Raw genomic sequence first — 6,937 nt, forward strand, 5'->3', positions numbered from 1 at the left:
GTTATTTGACATGCTTTGCGATATTTTTCGTGGTGTTTCTTGTAGATGGCTTTTGAATTGTATGGTATGCTTGCTGGTAATGTTAGTCCAATGACGGGAGCCAGCCTATGGAGGTGAAGAGGAGGCTTTCTTAAGTAAAGTTGTAACTCCCATATATAATGTGATTGCAAAGGTACTTCCTGTTGTCTCTGATTATATTCTTGTTGTAAATACAGTTTTATATTGTGTAATTATTTGTATAGATTGTATTCAACGTTAATTAGGCTCATTAAGTATAGCCTAGTCTCTTTAAACAGTTTAGTGATTGAACTCAAATTACTTTTGGAATAATATTTAAAAAATTATTCCCCAATTCTACACTTTTTTTTCCCACTATGTTTGTGAGCACACAGCTAAACCATGTTTTATTCATGATATTAGTAATGTCTCATAAAAAGGTATTGATTGATTGGTTCAATAGGAAGCTGAAAGGACCAAAAGAGGGAGGTCAAAGCATTCACAATGGAGAAATTATGATGATATAAATGAATATTTCTGGTATGAATTAACTTATTCTTCCTTTATTGTTGTCTTGAATAAAACCTGTCTGAATGTTAACTTTCAATAAAAAAATTTAGGTCAGCGGATTGTTTTCGGCTTGGTTGGCCAATGCGAGCTGATGCTGATTTCTTTTGCCTTCCAGTTGAACAACTATACTTTGATAAGTTGAAGGTAGGCATTGATTTTGATCTCATTGTGGGAAGTATGGTTTACTTCTACTTCTATTTATTGATTATTTGATAGCTGCTATAGTGACTCTAATATTTGCGTAGAAGAGTTGTACATATCTTAAATTTGTTGCAAAGTGGATGAAACTTGGAATTATCATTTTGCTTTTATGGTACTTTTGGTTAGTAGTTAGGCTTTCTTGGAATCTTCTTTTTGTGCAAACCTAATTGATGTGGTAATGTGGTAATGCTTTTTAAAGAAACTGTATTTTCTCAATTTTGGTCCGCAAATTTCAAGTGTTTATTCTATTAATTGAATAAGTTATACGATGGAATTTTTATAGCATCAAATAATTGGAAATCAGTTTCAAGTGGCATTCCTAATTAGTAGTTATTTTCATGTAGCATTGGAACTGTGACTTACATAATGCTTTTTAAAGAAACTGTCTTTTTGGTTTTCATAATATTACTATTTTCTCAATTTCGTCCACAAATTTCAAGTTTTTATTCTTTTAATTGAATAAGTTTTATGATGGAATTTTCATAGCATCAAATAAGTGGAAATTAGTTTCTAGTGGCATTCCTAATTAGTACTCCTAGTTATTTTCATGTAGCATTGGAACCTTGACTTACATTATGTTTAGGTGAAGAGTTTGAGAGGGAAAAAGTTTCATTTCAAATGAAACATTCTCTAAATTAATAAATTTATAGAATGAAATATATCAAATGATAAGGTTATCATGAAAATTAATGTCATATTTGTTCATTTTTACCTCTTGATTTTAAAATGAAAAATTTATTTACCTTCCCCTCATTTTCTCTCCAATTCCAAACAAAACCCAAAGTATTCTTTGAAATGCTTTCTTATTTTTATTGGTTATTTCTTTATTTATAATTCTTGTAAGTATTACTCAAGCAATTCCGCAATTCTTTAATTTCTTAAGTCTTGATCTTTTCAAGAACTTTGTTCTCAGAAGAGAAGAGTTGTTTCCAAGATTTACTAGATGCATACAACCCATTGAAAATTGAGTTTTAATATGTGCATTATATTCTAGCTGATTACTGCTTAAATAATAAGCCCGGAATACATCGTACGATACGACACTGTTATGGGGTATACACAAAATTTTAAAATACTGCGTATGTGTCACAAAAAGCATGCAATTTTATGTCTTTAGTTAGTACGGCATATCTAAGTGTATAGTATTTGGAAGGTAACTGTGTCTATAGTTGGTAAGAAATATCGAAGATGTATCTGAGAAGTATGAAAGATGTATATGAGAAGTATCAAAGATGTATCTAAGTATCAGGGAAAGTATTTCCCTAAAGATAAAAAAAAATGGGTACTTTATGAGTATGTATCAGGAAGTATCAGACACTTATACTTCTCCATTTTGAAGTATGTGGGCTTCATAGCTGGTTAAGATGTCTATTTTTCTTTTAAAAAAGTTTTATGCATTAGCTCTAGAGCTATATGCTGGGATGAAAAATAAGAAGATTCTTTTATGCTTGATTATGATTATGATGCTGATTTAAACTGTTAAATGGGAGCTATTAAAATTATCAAGCATACAAGTAAATTTGAACAATATATTATGGAAAGCTTGAAACTTTTATGTGACACTAGATTTTAAGCCTTGATAGAAGCTTGAACTTGCAGGGTAACAAGCCAGATAATAGGGACCGATGGGTTGGAAAGGGCAACTTTGTTGAGATAAGGTCCTTTTGGCATATTTTCAGAAGTTTTGATCGCATGTGGAGTTTTTTCATTCTAAGCTTACAGGTAACAAGTACTTTATATCCTATTTTGGCAAAATATATATTCTCCCTCCGATTAAGTTTTTTTGTTTTTGTTTAAGATCCATTTCTGAAAGAGCCTATTTGTCATTAGGCTATGATTATTGTTGCTTGGAATGGAAATGGGGATCTAAGTGCAATATTTAATGGTAATGTTTTCAAGAAGGCACTTAGCGTGTTTATAACAGCAGCTATATTAGCTATATTAAAGCTTGGACAAGGTACGTGACTGCCAATTTTGCAACAACATATATATTGCTGCTAGATGTTGTTCAATAGCCAATTGTATCCGTTTTGTACTTAGTAAATTGTGTTGCTATATAGAATTACAACCTACTCTATTACCAAGCTGACTAAGATTCTAGAGATTTTAAACAACAATCCCTTGAAAAAAGAAAACACTTTTCAATAACACACTCTTGATTTTACTTCGCAGTTTCAATCAAGAAGACACACTCTTGATCTTGCTTCACAGCTTTGATCAAGAAGACATACACTTATCTTGCTTCACAACTTTGATCAAGTAGACACACATTCTTGCTTAACAGCTTTAGAGTGACAAATTACAACCACAAATCAGTCCAATTCAATCATCAAAAGATGACTTGAATGACTTACAAGTCTCACGACTAAACAGACACAATCCCTAGATCTCTCTCTATATTTCGCTCAATATTGGTTATGTGTTAAAACACTATTTCTAAAAGTATTTAATTACTATTTGATTATTTGATTCTTTTCTTATTCATATTGTTATATTTATCATTTTTATTTATTATTACTATTTGATTATTCTTTTTTAAAAAAATGAATAAGAAAAGAATATAAATAAACTTCAAAAATATAATCTAAAAATATTTTGATTATTTAAAATCTATATATAAAACATTATATATATATATATATATTTGTTAAGAATATGTTATCAATCAATAAGTATTGATTGATATTCAATTAGTCATAACTGTAATTGATATTATTTCCTATTGTATATTTCCTATTTGCATATAAATATACACCACGTGTGATCATATTAGACACACAAAGATACAATTACAATATGGTATCTAGAGCTGGTTGACCTACTGTCTTCCACAAAATAAAATATATTTTTTTTTCTTTTTTTCCGGCCACCCACAGCGCCGCCGCCGTCTCCGCCGCTCCTGTCGACTTTTCGGCGAGATTCCTATACGCCGGAATCGTCTCCTACAGATCGGCCAGATTCACTGCCTTCCACCGCCGCACGCGTCCGCACACGTCTCTCCTTCATTGCACGTGAATCTCACGCGCCGGACAATCAGCCGCGCATCCGCTGCCCCCAACCGTCGCCGTTTTTCCAGATCTGCTCTCGGTTTTTCATTCCGAGCCATCAAATATCATGGGAGATACCGATTCCATCATGTTCACTAAAAATGTCACTATTCCCGCCGCTGATTACAATGATTTCCTCAAATACAAAGCAGCCCATCAACAATCATCATCTGCCGCTGCTGCTCAGTCGGGTAATCCTGTAGCTTTTGTCTCTACACCTTCACTTGGTCCTTGGGTCCTTGACTCTGGTGCATCTGATCATATGACTGGTAATAAATCTCTTTTATCTCATTTGTCTTATTCTGATTCTTTGCCTTCTGTCACTGTGGCGGATGGTTCTAAAGCCAAAGTTCAAGGTCTTGGTCAGACACATCCACTTCCAAACTTGTCTTTAGAGTCTGTCCTTTACATTCATGGTTGTCCCTTTAATCTAATATCTGTTCACAAGCTTACTCGTACTCTTGATTGTTCAGTTCTTTTTAATGCTAATTCTGTTCATATCCAGGATCGACGTACAGGACAGACGATTAGAGCAGGGAGTGAAGCTGGAGGATTATATCATCTTTCTCCACCGGTGAACTGTGCTTCTATTGCTTCTCAAGAACTCACACATCAACGTTTGGGTCACCCTAGTCAAAATAAAATGCGTCTTTTAGTTCCTAGTCTTTCTAAGCTTTCTTCTTTTGAGTGTCAGTCCTGTCAATTAGGCAAACATACTCGTAGTACTTATTGTCAACGAGTAAATAAAAGTGTTGCATCACCTTTTGCTTTAGTTCACTCTGATATTTGGGGTCCTAATCGTGTGAAGTCTACTTTAGGATACTATTACTTTGTCACGTTCATTGACGATTACTCACGATGCACTTAGTTATTTCTAATGAAAAATCGTTCAGATGTTTTCCGTATATTCCAAGAGTTTTATGCTGAAATTAAAAACCAGTTTAATACTACCATTAAAATTTTACGCACAAATAATGCTCGTGAATATATGTCATCCTAGTTTCAATCTTTTTTAACATTATAGGGAATTATTCACCAATCATCATGTGCTCATACACCACAACAGAACGATGTTGCTGAACGGAAGAATCGTCATTTAGTTGAAACTGCACGGACTCTTCTTCTTCACCACAATGTACCCTCTCGTTTTTGGGGTGATGCTCTCCTCACCGCATGTCACCTTATCAACCGAATGCCTTCCTCGGTCCTTCAAGATCAGATTCCATACTCTATCTTGAATCCGGAACACGATCTCTACCCCATTCCCCTTCGTGTGTTTGGTTGCACATGCTTTGTTCATGATCTTAATCCAGGTAAAGACAAACTTTCCGCTAAATCTCTCAAATGCATTTTTCTAGGCTACTCACGTATACAAAAGGGATATCGTTGTTTTTGTCCTCAACTTCAACGGTACATTGTCTCTTCCGATGTAACATTTTTTGAAGGTTCTCCTTTTTTCTCTGCCTCTTCGTCCTCCCAGGAGATTTGTAATTTAGATGATCAAGATATCCCTTCTGTCATCCCCACACCCATTAAACCTCCTTTGCAGGTATATCAGCGACGCACAACGCGTCCATCGGCAGTTAGAGATGATATTGATCCACCAGCACCATCTCCTACTCCAATTGTTCCTCCAGCTACGTCACCTGAACTTGACCTTCCAATAGCATTACGAAAAGGTATTCGATCTCATAATCCAAATCCTAAATATGTCTGCGCTTTAAATTATGACCGTCTATCTACTTTCTATGTTTCCTTTGTGTCTGCTTTGGATTCTGTGTCTATTCCTAAGTCTACAGGTGAAGCTATGACTGACCCCAATTGGCGTCAGGCGATGGTGGAAGAAATGACTGCATTGCATTCAAATAACACTTGGGACATTGTTCCTTTACCTCCAGACAAAACTACAGTGGGCTGTCGATGGGTTTATACAGTGAAAATTGGACCAGATGGTCAGATTGACCGTTTTAAAGCTCGTTTGGTAGCCAAGGGATACACACAAATATTTGGCCTTGATTATGGTGACACCTTTTCTCCAGTGGCCAAGATTAGTTCAGTCCGTCTCTTCCTTGCATTGGCTGCTATTAATCATTGGTCGCTTCACCAGTTGGATATTAAAAATGCATTCTTACACGGAGAATTGGAGGAGGAAGTGTATATGGATCAACCTCCAGGTTTTACTATTCCTGGTAATTCAAGATTTGTTTGTCGGCTCAATCGATCTCTTTATGGGCTAAAACAATCTCCACGTGCTTGGTTTGGTCGCTTCAGCTCTGCCTTGATACAGTTTGGTATGACTAGATGTGAAGCAGATCATTCTGTTTTCTTCCTTCACTCTTCCAACGGACAACACATCTTTCTTGTGGTTTATGTTGATGACATTGTTATCACTGGAGACGATACAGACGGTATTCAGCGACTCAAAACTCATCTTTTCAAAAACTTTCAGACAAAAGATTTGGGTCCACTCAGATACTTCTTAGGTATTGAGGTTGCACAGTCCTCATCAGGCATTGCAATTAACCAACGTAAGTATGCATTAGACATCCTAACTGAAACTGGTATGCTTGACTGTCGTCCGATTGATACTCCTATGGATCCCAATGTCAAGCTTCTTCCGGGTTAGGGGGAGTTGTTGAAAGACCCGGGAAGATATCGACGTCTAGTGGGTAGACTCAATTATCTTACCGTCACCAGAACGGATATTACTTTTGCAGTGAGTATTGTGACTCAATTCCTTAATGCTCCTTGTGATACTCATTGGAATGCCATTATTCGGATTCTTAGATATATAAAGAATGCACCAGGAAAAGGCCTATTATATGAAGATAAGGGTGATGCTAAAATCACTTGTTACTCAGATGCAGATTGGGCAGGATCACCGTCGGATAGGAGATCCACTTCTGGATATTGTGTTCTTATTGGAGGAAATATGATCTCATGGAGAAGCAAGAAACAAAACACAGTTGCATTATCTAGTGCTGAAGCTGAATATCGGGCTATGGCAGCAGCCTCAAAAGAACTTGCTTGGCTTAAGAATTTGCTCTCAGAACTTAGGTTCGGTGACCTTCAGAACACAAAACTCATATGCGACAATCAAGCGACACTCCACATTGCGTCCA

The 6,937-nt window shown here is 35.9% G+C and overlaps 1 long non-coding RNA gene across 4 annotated transcripts in view; it reads left to right on the forward strand.

Moving 5' to 3' along the window:
- Positions 1-3,168, forward strand: part of LOC127097540 (uncharacterized) — a 41,922-nt gene extending 38,754 nt beyond the window's left edge. For all 4 annotated transcript variants that reach the window (XR_007793068.1, XR_007793067.1, XR_007793065.1 and 1 more), the window contains 6 exons: positions 46-172; positions 461-537; positions 618-711; positions 2,368-2,490; positions 2,599-2,725; positions 2,941-3,168. This is a non-coding gene — a long non-coding RNA (uncharacterized LOC127097540). The remainder of the gene's footprint in view (positions 1-45; positions 173-460; positions 538-617; positions 712-2,367; positions 2,491-2,598; positions 2,726-2,940) is intronic.
- The last annotated feature ends 3,769 nt before the right edge of the window (positions 3,169-6,937 follow it).

The sequence above is a fragment of the Lathyrus oleraceus genome, chromosome 6 (assembly GCF_024323335.1).
Source record: "Lathyrus oleraceus cultivar Zhongwan6 chromosome 6, CAAS_Psat_ZW6_1.0, whole genome shotgun sequence".
NCBI lineage: Eukaryota > Viridiplantae > Streptophyta > Magnoliopsida > Fabales > Fabaceae > Lathyrus > Lathyrus oleraceus.